The following is a 22,628-nucleotide window of genomic DNA, read 5'->3' on the forward strand; positions in this document are numbered from 1 at the left end:
CAAATAGTATCTAAATAGCCAATAGCTTCTACTTAAATTAGTCGTGCTAGTATTGTATATATACCTATTAATCACTTACAATTTGTAAATTTTACATAAGATCAGGAAAATATGATGATGGATTCACGACGAAAGATGCTTGCGTATGTAAATAAATTATTATATTTGCAGCTGATTAAAACTTGAAACATCCATTGACTGAAGATGCGGAGTTCACAACCGTGGATCAGCTATGAATTGCTCGTCCAATCACCAGACTTTCTTTCTTTAAAATGTTATGTAATTAGCGTAGTACATTACTATGTATATTGACCATAAAACATATGCTCGTCACAATAAGATTGTATGTATTATGTGAAGCAGGGGGTATATGTATTTGAAATCGGCAACTATTTTTTGTATACAAAATTATCCATAGCTGCTGTACAAATAGGTTTTTTGAATTTGTATCCGTTGGCGTAAATGCAGAAAACGATTAGTTGTTGATGATAGTGGACGGATTAAAGATGATAATATTCATTGAAATAGTATCCTGCTGAAGTATGCCATTGTTGCAGGAAATTAGGTCGTTCCTCCGTTGGAACTGCTTAAGAATATTCTTTTTATCGGGGTCGCCAATTTATTGGAATAGTCACCAATTTTATTAGTTGTTTTAATAAATATTTTATTTTATTCACAAATATTTTATTTAACTGAACTTTTTAAGTTGAGAAAATCTTCTAGAATAATTTTCGTTTTACAAATTTTTATTAACATATTTTCTAACGCCTATTTGATCTCTTTTTATATATTTCAAATATCAATAAATTAACAAAGTTTTAACAAACAAAGTGAGTAAAGCCCGTTACAGCAGTGAGCGCAATTTAACCTTGCCACTTGGACTACTAAGCCTAAATTGTACTTCTCCTCTTAGTTAAAGCGCCAAGTCTCTCAGAGCGATAGTTGGGAGCAAGAGTTCGGCTAAGCCATCACACCGTCGACAAGGTGCCTTTCCCAGTGAAAGCCTTGAGCTATCTAGTAGTAACAACAGAAATATTGTTTCGACAAGTTAAAGTCGACAATGTGATGAAATTTCCCATATAATTTATATGAAGTCTACAAATGTAGACTACCGGCTGTGAGGTGCTGTTTTTTTCTTTCAAGTAGGGTCTTACCGTCAGGAAAATAATAGTTTGAACGATTTTACGCCCTGAATCCAGTTAGAATTGATAATAAGAAAGCTACTGGTAACCGTGGGGCTTGTTGTTTTGGAAATTTTTATTTTATTTTACTTTTTTCCGAATTTGCAACGAATATAGACTATCGAATGCAAATCGAATCAAAAAAAATTGCATCTATTTTTTCGGCACGGTCTACTACTATATTACGTCGTTCACAACAGCTGTATTGTAAAAACATTGGTGCTCTTAAAAAAGGGTTAACAGGTATCTTGATAATCTAACTCCAAGGCGAATCCATACCAGGTGGTGTCAAAGCGAATTCAACAAATTCGCCATGCAGAAGAATGTCAACTCAAAAGAAAAGTTTCATTGATTTCGATTAACTGACATGTTGTAGTACAAGGCGTTGTATGGAAAATAATCAAGAAGAAGCAATCAGCTGTTGGGATAACAACACCTAGTACTGAATTCGCCTTGGGCGAATCTATACCAAGTGGTGGTAAAGCGAATTCAATCAATTCACCATGCAGATGAATGTCAAGTCAAAAGAAAATTTTCATAGATTTCTAGTAGCTGAAGTTTTGTTGTCCAAGGCTTTGTGTGGAAAATTATCAAGAAGAAGCAATCAGCTGATGGAATAACAACAACCGGTACTGAATTCGCCTCGTCTAACTCAAAATATTTTAGTATTATTAGTATCCAAATACATGTATATACAATCTACATTTGTGGGTAAAAAAAAACGCTTGTCATCACTTAGATAATATTTTTGAGACGCACCTGGCGGCAATTATTGAAGACTCCCAGCAGTGATTAAATAACTCGTTACAAAACCGGTTGTGTTTAATATCGGATACACGCATCTCCATTGGTCATAGTGCTGAATCGGTTGCGATCAATCCTGGACACACACACTTTTCGGTCATAGAAGTCGGGAATAGTGTAGAGATAAAATTGGGAGACACATTTCAGTTCCAACTGAGTATAATGCATACTGAAATTTAACAGCACTCATTTTCTGCGCAATAATTTCATAAGTGTAGATAAAGCTATGCACTTTGTAGTTCATATAAAGTTTAAGTGCATATGTATATACATACATGCAAAAAAAAAAAAACAGCCATTTTTAAACTAAAATCAAGACGTGCTTTTATTAAAATATATTTCCAAGCGAAAGAGCCGATAATTTTTTTTTTCTCTTTCCAAACCTAAAATTCACTCCAGCCAACCAATGCAACTCGGAAGCGTCACAAGCAGTGTTGCCAGAACTTTTCAAGGAAAAGGGCTAGATTGACAAAAATATAAAGCTAAATAAAAATTTGTAGGGCTAAGAAAAAAAGCTAAAAGTTTAAGGCAACTTTCTTTGCCTTTTATAATTTTTTTTTTCATAAAAGACGTAACAGAATAAAAAATTTTAATTAATTTTTACTACAATTTCATAAAAAATAAAAAAAAATTGTTAGCAGATGATATGTGTGTTTTAATTTAAAAGGGATACGTGATAAATAAAACTATAGTCTATAAGTTTTCGTAATATATTTGAGGTAAATGGTTTTTTATTTGCAAAATAAGAACGCCGATAAAACTGTTTTAAATAAGGAAATCTATTTTTTTCCTTTTAAATAACCCATGAAGGATATAAGCTCTACATTCCACACTATCTGAGAACCTCTTTTTCAAGTTTTTGGTATGGGTTTTACACAGACTACAAACGATATCTGTCAAATGAATTTTTGGAGAGAATATTTTCATGACACTTTCTGGGCGGGCCAAATCACTGCCGTTGAGTGATCCCCGGTTATGAATATGAATAAAGGAATTTGAAGTCAGATGGTGCCTTATTATTATACTATGGTATACCAATCCTTATTCAACCTCGTTATTATAACAGCTTATGTAAGCCTGATTTTGGGTGACCAATATATAAGCCTTATATAAAAGGCCCTAATACAGCAAGTAGTTTCTCTTAATAAGGCTTTATTTTTGTTGGCCCATAAGCCTTATAATAAAGTTGTTATTTTCTACCTTATGGCTTATAAATAATATAATTCCTTACGTACGTTCTACTTTATATGAACTATAAGCCTTACACACAACGGTATCTTTCAAATAAATATTATGCCTGTTGACATAAGTACAGAAAAACAAGAATTTATCTCATTCGTGTGAATGCGATATGCAATGGGCCGAGTCCCGTCGTTTTACGCAGCATAAATACCCTACAAAAAATTTGGTCACAAAACTTACCCACGCCCACGCAAATGTGACTATGAATATAACCTATGACTGTAAAATGACTAGTCAAATGACGTGGATTGACGCGAGCGTTTTTGCAGGGTATATGTATCATTGTATAGCTCTTTTCTCTACATGTGGACTTAGAAACCCAGTTAAATATTTCTGAAATCAAAAATTCAATTTCGCTCGGAGTCGGTTGATGCTGTCTTATCTTATCTGTTAGGTATCTGTTCGTTAGCCCCTCAATTTCTTTAAATCTAGCCCAACTTCATTCAGTGTTCTTAAAATTGAATCTACATAAAACTGTTTATCTAGATTTTCTAAAATTTTGAAAAAAAGCTAAAAAGAGCTACCAAATTTCTAAAAAAAAGCTGAAAAAAACTTGAAGCTAAATCGCAACTTTTCAAGCTAAACGGAGAAAAAAAGCTAAAATGACAACATCGGTCACAAGCCGTGTAGAGCCCGCCAATTTGTAGAACACTTAAAGTACTCCATCCAAAAATTTGGCAAACTATGTATATTAGACTGGGTCGATTTATTAACCGATGGCACGATCGATTTTTCGATAGGATTTGCGCTCAGGAAAAAAGTAGTGGAACCCCAAAAAAATAATTTTGGAGTCTGCGAAATTGAATTTTTTTTACTTTTTTCAATTTGATTTTTAAGGTTTTTTTCATGACCTACTAAAAAAAATTTTGATTTGATTGTAAAATTTTCATGTATACCCTGTCTGACCCAAAAATGTCCGCTAAAACCGTTGGCGATAACAGTTTTTTGAAAAAAAAAAACAAAATATTTTTTTGTTTTGAAAAAATGTTATCGCCAACGTTTTTGGCGTACATTTTTGGGTCGGACAGGGTTTACTTATGAAAATTTTTTAGTAGGTCATCTAAAAAACCTTAAAAATCAAAGTCGAAAAAAAAGTAAAATAAATGAAATTTCGCAGGCTCGAAAATTATTTTTTTGGGTATGCGTAGTGGAACTTTTTTTCCTGAGCCCAAATTCTATCGAAAAATCGATGGCGCGATATCGGTTAACTTTCGTCCATACAAAGCGACCCACCCTAATGTATGTATATCGCTCTAAAATTATTATTATTATATAATTTATTTTTCTTTTTTAGTAGGTCCACTCCAACGCTGAGTTTTAGTTTTTAGCTAGATATCTACTCCCATATACCACTTTGAGCCCGCGAGACATACATACATATGTATGTATGTACATACGTATACTCCCACAAAAGGGTCATACTTATTCTTCAAATTTACAATTATATGCTGGCACTATATGATGTGTGTATATGTACATACATATGTACAAGTATTTAGTAGCACTCTTCGATGACGTAGATTTGGTAAATTTTTTAATAGTTTGTTTAATTTTCTTATTCACATTCTTTATGATCAAGCACGTCTATTTCATTTAATAATTTATTTTCTTTTTGTTATACAATAACTATTGCATTTCATTGAGCTTTAAAACATTTAGCGCAGAAAAAAGAGGTTTTAATTTTTTTCACGCGAACGTTCTTTCTCATAACATTTTGCACCACGCACACAACACGTCACTTACGGAAGCCACACTGCGAATAAAAGCCGCTGAAAGAGCAGCAGCAGCAGGAGCACCAACTGACAGCATAATTGAAATTGCTTTTGGCAATCGACACCCCTCAACAAGTACTCGTATGTACATGCATGTTGTATAATACGTATGTATGTGTGAATTGGTTCTCACATGTAGGCAACCCCAACAATTACCCAGCCAACCAGTGAAGTTAGAGAACCGTTAGAATTTTCCGAGCAGTGTGTGCTCACGTTCCTGGAGAGGCGCCGAAAAAAACAAATTAGCCGATGCGAAGAAGTATATTTTTAATACATATTGTGAGTGATTTCGGAGTCCCAATACTATCCCTCAATTAATTCACTAAAAATTCCAAAAACACAATACTCTTAGCTCGCGATATAAAGCTGCAGACATTGGTGCTTTATCGGTAACCGTATCGGTAACCTTATAACAGCTGATTCGACCAACCTTATGAGAATCAATGCAATCGATTATTGGTGCCGCTAAGGTCGTAACCGTATCGTAGCCAACCAATTGGTTTTTGGTTTACCATCGTAACGATAAACAGCTGATTGCGTTAGTGATACGACTACAGCGATGCGACAAACGGCACCAATGACTACAGCTTAAAGAAGTACTCCGCAATCATTTGACGACGACCTATAAGGAAGTGTTTAAAGATTTGTATACTCAGCTGAGTATTCTGGGTTACGTCTAGCGATTGTAAAGCTTATCCTTTACTATGGAGTTCTTGTTTGGTGGACAGCCACACAAAAAGAATCTACCTCAACAAATTAGAGGAGGTATGCAGGCCATCAATGCTTGGCATTACGGGAGCTCTGAAAACAATGCCCACGGCTGCACTGTACTCTGTACATTCCTGTATGCCTGGTGGCAAAGGACATAGCAATAACAACTGCAACAAGGCTCTGTGCCTCGGCGCAGCTTATCCACTCGGCCATGGTAATATAGCGTCATCAAATATTGAATGAACAGGCTACCTAGTTCTCTACCTGCGCTTCGATGGGTCTATTAGGGCCACAATAGAGGTGAAAGTTTGGCGCAAGAGCACTCAAATGGCAGACGATGCGATACACGTGTACACCGATGGTTCCAAAATACTAGAAGGAGTAGGTTTGCGGTATACTATGCTGATCCGAAAATAAACAGATCATATCAGCTGCCAGATCACTGTAGTGTTTTTCAGTCGGAGGTAGTAGTCATAAACAAAGCCGCAGAAACACTGAAAGGAAAAGCAGCTTAAACTGCAGGTGCGTCAACTTTTATATTGACAGTCAAGCAGCAATTAGGGCAATAATCTCGCATAGCACAACATCTTAAAGTGTGTTAGAGTGTAAGAAATCCCTGAAAATAATCAGGATAGGAAGAAACATACATATATGTACCTATACTTGGTCCCAGAGCGTACGAAAATATATGGTAATGAAAAAGCAGATGAGCTACATAGCTAAAAACGGCACATCCCTTGAAGCTTGCACCGTAGAAGTCCTAGCGTACTGTTGGTGGCTGCGGAGGCGGTCGAGATGCATCTTCCAGTTACATCAATCAAAAGAAACATACATTGCAGATTAAAGGAGCTAGCAGTCTCCAACTGGTACTCCTCGGACACCTGCAAGATAACCCAGCAAACATGGCCGAATTACGACAGTAAGAGAACAGAGGAGCTACTAAATAGGCCAAGGAAAGAAATATTTTTGATCACTGCCACATTCACGGGTAACTGGCTGCTTGGCCTGCATGCTGAGAGAATGGTGATCCCGAACAGCATTGGAAGAGGCGAAGAGGGCAGCAAAGAAACAGACGCGCACTACCTGTGTGAATGCCTAGCTCTAGCACAATATGTTTCTTAAGGGCCCATTACTCATACTTAGCATAGACTTGACTTGACTTGAGAACTGTCACTTACAGTTCTATTAAATGAAAATTGCATGTTACTGATTACTCAAAACTTAGCAACACTTGACTTAGATGTCTGTTGAATTTTGATTTTCTATGTAAGTTCTAAGTGACGTTTACATTTTGAGATGCCATCGGTTTGTTTCCATTTCATTTTGTCATACAAATTGACATTAACTGTTTGAAACAATTTTTACACTCATTAATTAATTGTAGTACTCAAAATTGTCTTGGTTTAAAAACCACTACTTTTTGTAGAAAATATTTCACAATAAAATGTCAGCTGGAAAACAGCTGATTATGATGCCAGATTGTATGCGCTAAGTGGCTAAGTTGCCAAGTTTACGCCAAGGCAAGTCAAGTCTATGCTAAGTATCAGTAATGGGCCCTTTACTATGGGTAGTGGAACTTAAGGAAGTAGCCATAAAAAATCAGCGGCTATTGGTTGCAGGAGAAATATGCATTAAAATTGCGGCTCGTGCTCTACTTGGGCACGGACCTTTGATATCTGGGCGACATAGCAGTCAGAGTTTAAAGTCACCTTTTTTGTACAGCAACATTGGTTTTTTCATTATCTACATAATTTGTAGATACGGCAACAGCTGGACTTTGTTTACCCAACAAACATAGAAGATATATTATCCACCTTTAGAGAAATATATATTTCTAGTTCATCATTCGCTTATTATTCTTAAACCTGATAGTTTTAAATTTGACACCCACCATTATTATCCATTGAGAAATTTTGTAAAATGTATAGTTCTTGAGTTGATCTCCAACATCATTCGCAAATTATTAAACCCATTGAGAGATTTTAAGAAACACATACGTAGCTCTCAAATGAGCATCCAGCTTCTCCAGTTGATACCCCACATTGGATATCGAGCTGAGGTGGAGTTGAATACAAATCGTGTCCAAGGTGGTACTACCAAAACCAGCAGTGGTTTATTGTGATAAATAAACACCTGGTAGCGGTAATGAAGCGTTATAAACTAAAAATAAATTATATAAATTTTATTTTATTTTCGTGAAAGTACTTTAGTATTGGAATCTTACATTTGAGTTCAATAAGAGAACCACACTTGAGTACAAGGTGGGAACTATCTTTTTTTCAACTTAAGTAAGAGCATTTTTTGCTTTATAAAAAATTTTTTTTTTTGCTGAAAGCGCTATGTTTCTCGAGTTTAGCCACTGTTTCGAAACAACTCCTGAGATTCTAGAAGTATGCTAGTTATCAACATGAGCTTTAATGGTACTCAAGCCCAGTTAAAGTGGACTGAAAAACTGCAGAATAATTCTAAGCATAGTTTAACTGACAAGCTGAGTTTAACTTGTACTATAAACCGGGCCTTGATGATAATTTTCCAAAGAATTTAAAAATTATAAATAATAAAATTTGGTTTTCTTATTTCTAATACCTATATGACAATACTTAATTTTGTCTTGGACTCCAAGTTAGAAAAACTGGCGAAGCTTTATCGGAACTTCAAAATACGCAAACAATTTCTACCATGAGAAAGCGAGACCACTATTCCCCCAAAATTAGTGAGTTTGACATGTTTTTGTTTTTGTTTATGTTTTAAATTTTATTTTTTTCATTAACATTTTTAACAATAAAAACAATGCAAATAACGCGGGGAAAATCATTTCGATCTCTGATGGTTCACTTTTTTCACAAGGAAGTTGAGTTTAGTTGCGTCTTTATGCGCACAATTTTCAAACTAAAAACAAAATTTTCATTTGACAAAAAGAAAAAAATAAAGGAAAAAACGGCCGAATGTAAAAAAAAAACCCAACGAAATACAAACTGGGTCGTTTGTTTTTAACATTTGAATATAGCTTACACACTTGCACCAGTACTTAAGCCGTAGTAGGAGGGAGTGCGACAAAAAATTTAAGAAAAAATACAAGAAAATATACACGAAAATAAAGTAGTGTCATATAGATATTAGAGAAAAAAATGTATTGATTTTTATTTAAAAAAGCAATATTTCTATTATATCAAATTCTGTTATCTAATTATTATGAATTTTGTTACTTAATTTAAAAAAATCGTAATCAAAGTTTAACAGGTCCGCCATTTCGTTTTTTCTTTTCTTGTGTTCTTAAACAAAAACAAAGTAATTTTTCAGAACTTTGCTAAAAAAAATTGTTTGCCGTTTCGTAAATTTATATGAATGCATAAGAAACAATCCGCACTTCAAAAAATAATGATAAAATTACGCGGAGCAGTAGTGGAATTCACTAACTTATACCGATGCGATTTATCGACTTTTTAATTAACGATCTTGTCGCTTGCCATAGCGATTGTACCAAAGAGGATAAATACAATAAGAGCCGTCACTCGTTATTTTGTGGCGAGTATCTCGCTGGAAATTGAAAAAATTGATGCCGAATGTTTTCTGAGAGGGACATTTTTAATTGTCTCGCATTTATCCATGCCGTGTAGGCCCTTGTGCAACTGTGATTTTTGGAAAGAGAATTAAATTAATTAATTAAATACAGTCGAAAAATAAACACAAATACCCCACGAAAATGTATAGAAGACATTTATAAACATCTCGCCCAAAAAAAAAGTAGCGACTACCTCTCAGTATACATCGAGTAAATGCCAAAAAAATAACGAGTGACGCCTCTTATTGTATTTATCCTCTTTGATTGTACTATTCACTAACTTAGTTTTAACGACTCGAAATAAATGACATTTAAATTTCGTTTTAATAGTAGAAAGGTGGCAGCACAGCTTAACGAAACCTAAAAAATGCGAAAAGCACAAAAGGAATGCCAAAAATAAATGAATTTCGTATACTAACTGCTTTTAAAAGTCATTATTGTGCAAGTTTTTGCCTATTTTAACAAAAGTTAAGTACATAAATGCGGTATTCATTTCTTTTTTTCTCTGTTGATATCGCAGTTATTCTTGTAACCCTTAATGGACCATTAAGTTTAGAAATAATATCATGAGCCATGTTTGGGGTTAGTCGGTACAGCCTTCGAAACTCCGTTGCATTGAAGTGGAATGGGTTATCTACTTCTCTAAGAAGGTGTCTGCCCACTGGCGATGGACTTAGTAAATCTTCATCTTGTGATAAAATGTACACCAAGTACTCAAATGCCATTTGATTTATAGATAAAGCAGCTTTTCGTGTTTGAAAATATTTAATTAATTAAAGTTCCGATGTTCTTTTTTTAACTAAAATTGCCAGGAATATTAATTTCGTAATTTTTAACGCAGCTGATCGTCGATAAACAAATATCGATACAAAATTGTTACTGAATAACGAAATCGTTATAGTTATCGATTCGCAAATAAAGCGACGGCAAATGTCGTTAAAAAGTTACTGAATTCCACTACAGGTGCTCTAAAATTGTAATTAAAACTTTCTCTTTTACTCCTTAAGCCGGAGTCATTGGTGCCGTATGTCGTATCGCTGTATCCGTATCCCTAACGTAATCAGCTGTTTATCGTTACGACGGTAAACCAAAACCCAATTGGTTGGCTACGATACGGTTACGACCTTAGCGGCACCAATAATCGATTGCATTGATTCTCATAAGGTTGGTCGAATCAGCTGTTAAAAGGTTACCTATACGGTTACCGATAAAGCACCAATGTCTCCAGCTTTATTTGTAGCGGTTCATTATGTGGAGTCATAGCTCTGTACTTTGCTGGCTGGGTAATTCATGTTTACGTATGTAATTCTATGTAAAATCTCACATTTATTTATTTGCATATGTATGTATGTACATAAATTTGTGTGTTTTTCGTACATCAATAACGGTCAGTTATCAAAAAAAATGCTAACTCCTGATGCCCAATATTTCCGTTTCCTCACTCCGCGCAACGGTTTCTTACTATTTTTCTTTTTAAATAAACCATTACACTTTAACTCAAGTATATTTGGTTTTTTTTTTCTTGCACAAAGTGCATCAATACAAACACTAGAACATTGTAAAAGCAACAACAACAAAAAATAAATAGTAAAAAAATATATATAATTCTTCTTATAATACATACATATATGTATATATATATAGTATGTAATATTCTTATTTCAAAAATTCTTCGACCTTTAAACGCGCACACATATTGCCGGCAGAAGAACACAGAGAATACTGAAAGAGAAATATTCGTCAAATTGGCAACGAAGCAGTCCCATTGCCGGTAGTTCCATCAGCAGAAGCAAACACCAGTGCAAGTCATAGTAAGCCGATGCATGTATGCACTAGAGGTTTACGCCGATCACTTTATCGGCAGCGGCGGCGTGCGCCGGTGTTCTTATCTACTTTTCTTGATTTTTCTATTTAAAAAAATAATATTTATACCTATATGACACTACTTTATTTTTCCTTGGATTCCAAGTTAAGAAAACTGACGAAACTTTATCGGAAAGTCAAATTACAAAAATAATTTCCAGCAAGAGAAAGTGAGACCACTATTGTCCACAAAATAAAATAATTTGCCATGTTTTTATTTATGTTTCAAATTTTATTCTTTCATTAACATTTTTCAAAACAAACACAGTGCAAATAACACGGAAAAATTATTTAGGCTCTGTTTGTTCACTTATTTCACACGAAAGTTCATTTTAGTTGAGTAGTTATGTACAAAATTTTCAAACTAAAAACAAAATTATGATTTGTCAGAAAAAATTAATAAAAAATAACCGAATGTCAAAAAACCTAACGAAATACAAACTGGCTCGTTTGTTTTTAACAAACTAGATTGTATTTTTTGTGTATTTTCTTTGTTTTTTGGAATATAGCTTACACACTTACACCAGTACCGAAGCCGTATTAGGAGGGAGTGCGAGAAAAAATTGAAGAAAAAATACACGAAAATAAATTAGTGTCATTCGGTCTCTAATGGTTCACCTTTTTCACAAGAAATTTGATTTTAATTGTGTTTTTATGCACCAAATTTACAAACTAAAAACAAAATTTTCATGTGTCAAAAAAAAATAAAGAAAAAACGGCCGAATGTCAAAAAAAGCTATCGAAATACAAACTGGCTCATTTGTTTTTAATGAACTAGATTGTATTTGCCTTGTATTTCGTTAGTTTTTTTGAAATATGGTTTACACACTTACACCAGTACTGAAACCGTATTAGGAGGGAGTGCGACAAAAAATTGAAGATAAAATACAAGAAAAAATACACGAAAATAAAGTAGTGTATAGGTATAAGGAAATCAACGTTTTGGCAATTTCGAAAAGATCTTGGGTTTTTGCCTCAAAATCTCGCAGATCGTACAAAAATTTTCAGGAGTAGCTCCTTGCGGTGGGATTGTCCCTCAATCACTTACTCCAGAGAGGCTTTCAAGCTAACCCCGGTCTTTGGAATTGGTACTGCTGCGTCTGCTGAAAAGAAATAGAAATACATAAAATGGTCAAACTTTTGTCTGTATATCTCGTGCAAAGCGTAGTTTCACCTGGGATTAACTCCTAATAATGGTCGCGAACACAATTTCTTTAAATCATTTGTGGCTCCTTGGCGGTCACGCACAAACAACTTACGGTTGCTATTAATGTTCTATTAATACTCATGACTCTCGTGGCACAGGGCGCCTCCATTTTTTCGGCTGTTTTTAAGAGCTACAATTCTCGATGTGCGAACAGAAGCAATCCCGACCACCAGTCGCTACCACGCCTCCTGCCCTCACACCATATGCCAGCACAGAAGCTATAGGACTGCGACTTCGAACTCATACCTTCGTTCACGTCACTTTCCTAGAAGCTCTGGGTGTAGCTCCGAAGACTTTCTAACGGATGTTTTTGTCGCGCTATGCTGCCTAGCTACAGCAAAGAAACACCTTGAAACGTTAGGGAGTGACTATTCGGCCAAGGATGTCGCCCTCGAAATCATAAGCAGTCTAAGTGGATGTCATTGCGTAACTCATGGGTGAAAATCGTATAATGCTCGGCGCATCTACATAATTAAAATTTTACAAGGACCCTGGATAAAATTTTTTAAATGTAGACCAAAGTTTGCAGACGTTTGTGTTCACAACATTGATTTCAATAGTCTTCGTTAAATCAAAACGATATTTAAGAATGAAAGTCGACCGATTTTAAGTTGAAAGATGTTAACTGCTGTTTTTCGGCCTTATGATATAAGAGCTCATTGTGAATGACCGCGTAGCTTCAGTTTTGAGACTAGTTCGACTGTTCACTACGTTAGGGTAGTAGCACACACGGTCATTAGTTCGACTGTCTTGGGAAAGCTTTTGCTTCACCACTTTGAGTGTTCTTGCTAAGGACAAAGCCTCACCTGGTAAATATATGTGCCTACATTTGTAAAAGGAGCCGTAACGTGTAGATGATATTTAAACTTGGTTGATAGGCTATAATCAATGTGATTCGCTCCAAGGTACTAGTTTTGGATAGGGTGGCCAACTTTAGGAAATGTCAAACCGGGAGACTTGGGTGTTGAAGGATGAAGTGTGAAAATCAAAATTAACATTTCAGATGCTTTGTATAGTTTCGCAAATAAACAACAGATGTTTGAATGTAAGCCCAAGTGATTTTTCAAACCCTTCTCATACGTACATATATCCTCAACTTTAGTATGAGGTAAGAATCATTTCAAAGGGGTGTTTATGCCCCTAGAACCTACTAAAGGATTTTGCATTACTGATTTCGCTTATATATAAAATTTTTTAAAAAATCGGCACCTTTTTTGAGTAATTTGCTTTTTTAACAACTTGAGGACAATTTGAAAACATGTTCGCCTTTCGTCATTTTATTTGAATTCATTGTTCGTTATTAATTTTTTGAAAAAGAAAATATCCAAAGTGAGCATATAAATTTATTATATAACTTTTCTTTCAATGTTTTGTTTGTAACTTGGTAAATTGGGTGATGCAAAATTCGTGTTAAGCTGACATCGAAAACGCCTGTTTTTTTAAATAACTTTTGAACAGTTAGAAAGAGTTAAATTTCGCAATTAGTTTCTTATAACTGGCAGTGATACGCATCCGTTGATCCCATTTTCGACCATATCCGACCAATTTTCGACATGAACAGTAAATGGCCTAAACAGTAGACTGGGTCGATTTATTAACCGATATCGCGCCATTCATTTTTCGATAGGATTTGGGCTCAGGAAAAAAAGTTCCACTACGTATACCCAAAATAATAATTTTCGAGCCTGCAAAAAAAAATGACGAAAGGGTAAATTTTTCGACCAAAACACTCCCCAAAACCCAAAAAATATTTTTTTCAAAAAACTGTTATCACCAACGTTTTTACAACAGTTTTTTGAAGAAAAAAAAAATATTTTTTGGGTTTTCGGGACTGTTTTGGTCGAAAAATTTACCCTTTCGTCATTTTTTTGCAGGCTCGAAAATTTTTTTTTTGGGTATGCGTAGTGGAACTTTTTTTTCCTGAGCCCAAATCTTATCGAAAAATCGATGGCGCGATATCGGTTAGCTTTCATCCATACAAATCGACCCAGGTTACTAAACAGTATTAAACGAGTAGAAAATATAGTAACGCGCCGGACGCTGCCGTCGCCGCCGCGCCGATATTTTTGACATTCGGCGGCGGCATGCGAAAAACCACCAAAATCGACGGCGGCGTATATCTCTAGCATGTACATGTATATGGGGTATTCCATCCCATTTCGACCAATTATGAACCCGACCCCTTTAGAATTGGCTGAAAGTTTTTCTTCTTTTTCTAGCTTACGAAAGACGTTTTTCAGAAGTTTTTCAAATTTTTTCATCCAACTCAAAAAAAGTTATGAATTTTTAAAAAAACACCGTTTTTGTTTTCAAAATGATATAACTTTTTCAAAAATTGACCGTTTGGGATCTTTTTTTTTTTTTAAATTGTTTTTAAATGTACTTTTCGTAAAAAATTCAGAAAAATTGTTAAGGTTTTTTTTTTTGTAATTTTTCAGTTTTTCGAGATTTTTCGAATTTCGCCCTTTTTTTTCTCATAAAAAACTTCAATCAATTCTGCAATCATCCCCACTAATCCCGGAGTGGGCCGAGAATTTTTTTTTTTATTTAATTGAAAAAAACAACTTTAAAATTTTTTTTGTATTTTTTCCGAAAAGTACATTTAAAAACATAAAAAAAAAATGATCCCAAACGGTCAATTTTTGAAAAATTTATAGCATTTTGAAAAAAACACAATTTTTTTTTAAATATTTAAAACTTATTTTGAGTTTTTTCCGAAAAGTACATTTAAAAACAAATTTTTTAAAAAAAAAAGATCCCAAACGATCAATTTTTGAAAAAGTTATAGCATTTTGAAAACAAAAACGGTGTTTTTTTAAAAATTCATAACTTTTTTTGAGTTGGATGAAAAAATTTGAAAAACTTCTGAAAAACGTCTTTCGTAAGCTAGAAAAAGAAGAAAAACTTTCAGTCAATTCTAAAGAGGTCGGGTTCAAAATTGGTCGAAATGGGATGGAATACCCCATATATACATGTATATATGTAGGTAACAGTGACGCATGTTATGTGAATGTCCGAATGGTTTTTTGAAGGGTATACACAAATTTGGTTTGTTGAAACTTGCCTCACTCCGGTATATAGGTTATTACTCGCAGCTAAGATCTTCACTCACTCGTGTAATAACAAAAATACCGAACATGCGTATATTAGTTTCAGATTCCCCTAAAGAGGATAGAGAAGTGAGGAGCCTTTAGAAACCCAAAATCAACGAACTGGACCAAATTCCAGAAACATGTTGAAACAAAACTGGGACTACCCAAATAAATTGTCAATATAGAGGAACTGGGTGAAATAAATTACTTCATATCAGAGACTATCAGCTTATGACTTCGTATAAAAGAGCTAAGAAAATTCAGCGAAACAGAGCGTGAGCCGCTCCTAGCATGGGAAGTACGGCTCAGGTAGTAATAAAAAGGAAAAACGGGAAATGGTCGTGTGGTAGTGAATGTTCCCTTGAGGCGCTCTTCGGCACCCACAGCCTTTAAACTCCGATCACGACTAGCTTGATGGCCATTACCAAGATCGAATGGGTAAGACATTCTCTAAAATCAAATCACTGGGCTCAGATGGCATATTCGCTCCCATGATACAAATTTCGAAGAGATCGATCGTTAAATGGCTTAAAATAATATTCCATGTGTGCATAAGACTGAATCATGTACATCACCTTAGGAGAACTGCTTGTATAGTCATCCTACCGAAGACGAGGATGTTCGGTCATATGTATCCTAAAGACCAGGGAAACGCGAGTAACTCTAGCTCAACTTCGATCTGGATACTGTAACAGGTTAAACTCTTACCTATACAGAATCAACCCCGACAAACAAAATGTATGCACCGCTTGCAATGTGTCCCCACATGACACCAACCATCTCTTTAATTGTAATGTGGAACCCACGCCTCTAACACCCCTCTCATTATGGTCCATCCCTGTTGAAACAGCAAGTTTCCTTGGACTCCCGTTAGAAGATATTGATGATAATTTGTGATCGGTCGCACGTATTGGATGGGGCGAAACACTGCTACAACATCAACAAAACCAAAACCTATTAGCCTAACACTATTTCTGATCAAACCGGTTGAGAGGCTAATAGATGTGTATACAAAGTTTAGCATATGAACTGTTCTCCGAAACACAACATGCGTACACCAAAGTCAAAGCGGTAGGCACGGCACTACATACGGTAGTTGTAAACATAGAGAAAGCTTAGGAATAAAAATAGTACGCTGTAGGAGCCGTCTTAATGTATAAGAGGCTTTCAACAATATCTCTAAACGGGCGATCGTGGATGGTCTTAATTACATTGAAATACATCCAGCGCTAACCAGATGGATCGGCTGAATGCTAAATTGCAGGAATATAAATTCACATTAAACCAATGGACAAGAGTACCCCACAAGGTGACGCTGGTTATAAACCCATTGCTTAGGCGGTTCGACAGAGGACCAGTCAAACTGACGGCGTATGCAGATGACATTTCAGTCCTTTTAATTAGCAGATGTCTTCCACAATTTGGTAGTCGGTTTAACCACCAATGCGGAGAATCCTATCTAGTACTATTTACTAGGAAATGTAAGGTTCCCAATTGGACTAAGCCTAACCTTGGAGTGGTAACACTACAAGAAAAGCACAGCACAAAATATCTAGGAATTATATTAGTTAGTAAATTATCGTGGGAGCTCCATGTAGAAGAGAGAGCAAAGAAATCCTCCGCGGCCTGTATACATGCAAGTGGATGCTAGGATGCACGTGTACCCTATCGCCCACACTCTGTTATTGGATATTTACATCAATTTTCAAGCCCATACTTTATTATGGGTATCTTGTTTGATGGACAGCCACACAAAAAGTACGTAGACTAAAAAACTAGAGGGAGTATGGAGTTATCAATGATTGGCATAACGGGAGCCCTAAAAACTAAGTGCACGCTGTGTGGACATAGCAGTATAGCCCAACTAATACAGGGCGAGCAGACTACGTGGTCTCGTGCCTGAGTTTGGAAAGAGATCTTGGGGGCACAATAGAGTCCGAGGGTTGGTGCAAAGGTACGAAAATGACATACCATACAAGTGTATACCGAGGGTTGGTACAAAGGTACGAAAATGACATACCATACAAGTGTATACCGATGGTTTCAAATTAGTGGACGGGATCGGGTCTGCTGTATACAGTATGGATCCAGAAATAAGTATATCCTATAGGCTTCAGATTACTTTAGTGCCTTTCAGGCGGAAATAGTAGCCGTGAAGAAGGCAGCAGAAATTCTAGAGGAAGCTTGCTTAAGCTGCAACCACGTAAATATATATTGTAACGAATTTACCGCAATTTCCCTTATTTGCAATCTTCTGCTAACGTTCGTATCGCTAAACTGTTGAATAAATAACTCCAATATTGAATAATGGAAAAATGGCCTTTATTAAAGTACTTCACAATAACACTTATACTTTGATACTAGCTTGCTTAACCCTTTCAATGGCTAAACCAACCTAGCTGTGAAATAATTTTTTGGGGCAATATTCCCACCACTTAGGCCCTAAGAAGATATACAAAAATGACATTTGATTTTTACCTGCTCGGGTTACTTTTTTGTGGGTGATCCATTATAATGGACACAGCAAGTCAAGGGTCGTAGAGCAATATACATTCAATGTTATAGAAAACGCTAATCCAAACCCATTTTGGCCCAATATTAGTGTATGGAGGATGATATAATAGAAAATTAGGTTATTTATTGCTGCGTAAATGCCCTTATGGACTTTTTATTGAAAACAAATAATTATAATGGTAGTAATAATATAGAAATATTAGTTGTAAACAAAACAGAAGGTTAGGCTAGGTTGAACTAGCCGGTCCATGAGGACCTTACATAGGCTGATTGAGTCCTTAGTGTTACCAGAAGTTTGTTTTAACGACCAAACTGAAAAACCCTATCAAAAACCAAGACCTATGTTATAAAATTACTCCGTCCTCTTGGCAAATACTAGAAGCTTCCTAGGACTTAAGCCACTTGCTGCTTCTAGATCTGACAGCTGTATCACTCCTAATAGCTGGAGTCTTAGCCTGGCAAGCGCAGGGCAAAAGCACAGAACGTGCTCGATCGTTTCCTCCTCCAGCCCGCACTTCCTACATTTGCTATCACTGACCAAGCTTAATTTAAAGGCATGTGACGCCAAAAGGCAGTGTCCAGTCAGAATACCCGTCGTGAGTCTACAGTCCTCTCTTTTTAATGATAGAAGCAACTTTGTTAGTCTAAGGTTGTAAGACCTGCAAATAATCTTCGACACTTTACAGCCCCGCGCTTGAACCCACGCCTTTCCTGCTTGGTCGATCATGTGCACCTCTCGCCTTCTCTTAATTTCGCCCAGTCTAATTGGAACGCCTACGGAGCAAGCTTGAAGGGATGCGCCCTTTTTAGCTAATTCATCCGCTTTTTCTTTCCCATCTATTCCCATATGCCATGGGACCCAATATAGATGTATGCTTCTCCCTGTCCCGATTCTCTCCAGGGACTGCGTACACTCTAACACGCTTTTAGATGCTGTGCTATGCGAGATTATTATTTTGTATTGTCAATATAAAAGTTAACATGATTGCAGATTGGGCTATTTTCTTCCAGGGTTTCTACTGCTTTGGTTACGGCTACTATTTCCGCTTGGAAAATGCTTCAGTAATCCGGCAGCCTGTAGGATCTGTTTATTTCCGGATCAGCACAGTATACCGCAGACCCTACTCCTTCCGCTACTTTGGAACCATCTGTGTACACATGTATCGCCTCGTCCGTCCTTTGAGCACCCTTGCGCAAACCGTCCACCTCTATTTTGGCCTTAAGATCGCCCTCGAAGCGCAGATAGGGAATCAGGTAGTGTGTTCGTCTTGTGATTGATGACGCTATACTACTAAGGCCGTATGGTCGCCGCTCAAGCTGCCCCGATACACCGATATAGGTTGCATTTGTTAACGCTATGTTCTTTACTACCAGGTCTACAGGTGGAATGTGCAGAATGGCATAGAGTGCAGCTGTCGGGGCTGTTTTCATGCTAAGCATTGATAGTCTGCATACCCCTCTAATTTTTTGAGGTAGGTTGCTTTTTGTGTGGCTTTCCACCAAACAAGAACTCCATAGTATAGGATAGGGCTTACAATCGCTGTAAAAAGCCAATGAGAAAGAGAGGGCGATAAGCCCCACGTACACCCCATCATTCTTTTACATGCATAAAATGCCGTTGAAGCCTTCTTCACCCTCTCATCCACGTTGAGCTTCCATGACAGCTTACTGTCTACTTTTGGGAGCATCTCTTCTCTGCTGCGTGTACGTACATATGTGTAGACATAATGATTTATTTGTGTACATACAAGTGTAGCAGCTTACTTCATTGTTGTTGTGGCTTTATTTACTTTGATTGACAGATTAGTGATGGGAGTATCATTTAGTGTCACTAATATTCGTCACACTGCCCTCCACCTAAGTCTGATCGTCCCGATCAGACAAATCTCCCGTTGCCAGCCTTTCCAAATGGACCACTTTCATTTTGGTTCGTGGTTGGCCAATGCTTTGTATGCGGTACACTACATCGTTGATCCGTTTTACAACTTTGTATGGGCCTTCCCAGTTACACTGCAATTTCGGGGACAAACCTTTTTTTCGTTGTGGTTTGTATAGCAGCACCAAATCTCCTTCCTGAAAACCTTCCCAATTAATTGCTTTATCGTATCTGGCTTTCATCTTGTCACTCATAATCATTGTTCGTTGCCTTATCAGATCATGTATTTCTCTTAGCTCTTCTTCCAAATCACCAGTGGATTTCTTGACATTTCTCTCCGCATTGGCATCTATCCCAAACTTCAAATCAGCTGGCAATCTAAGGTCATTGCCAAAAATTACTTTTGCAGGGGTTTGGCCCGTTGTCTCATACACTGCTGATCGGTAAGCCATCAATAATAATGGTATGCGGGTATCCCACTCTTTATGGTACTTGTCTACTACTTTCCTTAAGTGCTCCTCCAATGTTCTATTGAATCGTTCTACCATACCATCGGATTGAGGATGCAATGCACTTGTCCGTGTTTTTCGAATGTCCAATGATTTACACATTTCCTGGAACACAGCTGATTCCAAATTCTGCCTTGGTCAGAATGTAACTCCATTGGTACACCATGCCTTGCAACCCAATTGTTTATAAACACTTCTGCTACTGTTTCCGCTTCTTGATTTGGGATTGGGTATACCTCTGGCCATTTGCTGAAATAATCCATAACTACCAGTACATATTTGTTTCCGCCGTCGCTAGTAGGCGGCATCCATAGCGATCCTTTCAAATGGCGCACCTGAGTTATATTGCTTCATCTGACCATGACTTCGGGTTTTGGGCCCTTTCGCTCTGCTGCAAACCTCGCAGTTCGCAATCCACTCAGTGACCGACTGACGGCAACCAACCCAATAGAATCTCTGTTTAATCTTCTCGAGCGTCTTCGTGGTTCCAAGATGACCTCCGCTTGGACCATTATGCAGCTCGCTGAGCACGTTAGGAATCCTCTTTCTGGGAACAACTATCAGTTTCTTTTTTCTTTGACCATCCTCACTCTCCCATACTCGATGCAAGCAACCGGATATCAAATCTAAACTATTTCACTGTTCCCAATTTGACTTCGCAATGGGACTCTCTGCTGACATCTCCTCTCTGCTTGGTCCTTCGTTTCGTTCAACCCCTTCCATAACATGTGACAGATCTGTATCTTCTAGCTGACACGTTCTTAGTTGTTTCTTGTCCCATTCATCCGTACACGTTATAGTCATTAGCCGGACATCTATAATGTCTTCCTTAGCCACTTCCTCCAAGTTGTTAAGATGTTCATCAAAGTTCTTGCCCAATACGATGATATCGTCCAGGTACACCAAGCATGTTTTCCAATGTAGTCCTTTCAGTACCTGTTCCATGAGTCTCTCAAAAGTAGCTGGTGCATTACAAAGTCCTAAAGGCTTCACTGTAAATTGCCAAAGACCATCACCGACCCTGAAGGCTTTTTCTCTTTATCTTCCTCCTTCACTTCAACTTGCCAGTAGCCGCTTTTCGAGTCCAGTGTGGAAAACCATTTCGTACCAGATAGCGAGTCAAGAGTGTCGTCAATTCTTGGCAATGGGTAGCTATCCTTTTTCGTAACGTCATTCAACTTCCGGTAGTCCAAGCAAAACCTCATTTTTCCATCCTTCTTCTTTACAAGTACTACCAGTGAGCTCCATGGACTAGATGATGGTTCCATGATGCCGCTGTCGCTCATTTCTTGTACGATTTGACTCACAACTTCCCGTTTCGCCAGTGGAACACTACGAGGAGCTTGACGTATCGGCCTCGCGTCTCCAGTGTCAATTTGATGTTTCACAACATTGGTGCGGCCTGGTTTGGAACCATCCTGGTCAAATATGGTCGCGTACTTTAGGAGCAGTTTTTTTGCCTTACTCTGATAGGCTTCCTCTAGCCCCTGCGTCCATGCCGTGATGTCATTTGAAAGATTAGTATTACTAGTTGAAACGTGTTCCTGGAGCTGTTCACAGTTAATAACTACTTCAGCCTCTTGGCATCTTCCCAAAATAGCTCCTTTGGTCAAATTGAATGGTGACTTGAACTCATTGAGTACTCTTACCGGAATACGTCTATCTTGTTTTGTCATAGCCAGGGTTTTTCCTACAAGTATGTTCAGTGCTGATTTATTTGCTGCTTCGATAACCCACAATTTGTTTGTCCCATAATCTCCATCAACCTTTGCCCAGATGACTGCTTCGGATTTTGGTGGTATTTGCTGACTCTCTTCCACCAGCACTCGTTTACTGCTGTAACCTCTCTCGTAGCCGAAATTAAGTGGCACATCCATGTTCTTATATGGCATCGTCTTGCTTTGCATATCGATCTTGATGCCTTGGTTGATTAAGAAGTCCACTTCCCGACGTTCCCAATTGCTACTTCACATTCTACTTCTCCAATTACCTGGGTGTCCTCTCCCGTGGCTGTACGTAATCTTGTTCCAAGCAATGGTCTTATCTTTTTGTTGACTAAATCCGCTCGAATGTTGGAATGAGATGCACCCGTATCTACAGTCAGTAAAAGTAAGATTGCTCGATCTTCTTCCAAACTGCGAGATAGAGATTATGGGGCATTCAATTGCGGGAACCAGCTGTCGCCCCTTGCGGCTGACGCGATTTAGTTTAACGATTGAGTGGTCTTGGAGATTTGCTCATCTCCTTCTGCTCTGCGTTTACGACCACCCACATTGTTGGAACTGTTAGGGTTGG

General features: G+C 37.2%; 1 protein-coding gene across 12 annotated transcripts in view; it reads right to left on the reverse strand.

Annotated features, from left to right (window-relative positions):
- The window catches only part of LOC137253408 (probable multidrug resistance-associated protein lethal(2)03659), a 133,553-nt gene extending 122,562 nt beyond the window's left edge, over positions 1-10,991 (reverse strand). For 5 of the 12 annotated variants that reach the window (XM_067790380.1, XM_067790354.1, XM_067790339.1 and 2 more), the window contains exon 1: positions 4,667-4,964. The gene's annotated coding sequence lies outside the window, so the exon portion shown is untranslated. Of the gene's footprint in view, positions 1-4,649; positions 4,965-10,596; positions 10,835-10,896 lie in introns of those variants that run through there. The other 7 variants (XM_067790369.1, XM_067790346.1, XM_067790360.1 and 4 more) reach the window with 6 other exon arrangements.
- Positions 10,992-22,628: the final 11,637 nt, after the last annotated feature.

The sequence above is a fragment of the Eurosta solidaginis genome, chromosome 1 (genome assembly GCF_040869045.1).
Source record: "Eurosta solidaginis isolate ZX-2024a chromosome 1, ASM4086904v1, whole genome shotgun sequence".
Taxonomy (NCBI): domain Eukaryota; kingdom Metazoa; phylum Arthropoda; class Insecta; order Diptera; family Tephritidae; genus Eurosta; species Eurosta solidaginis.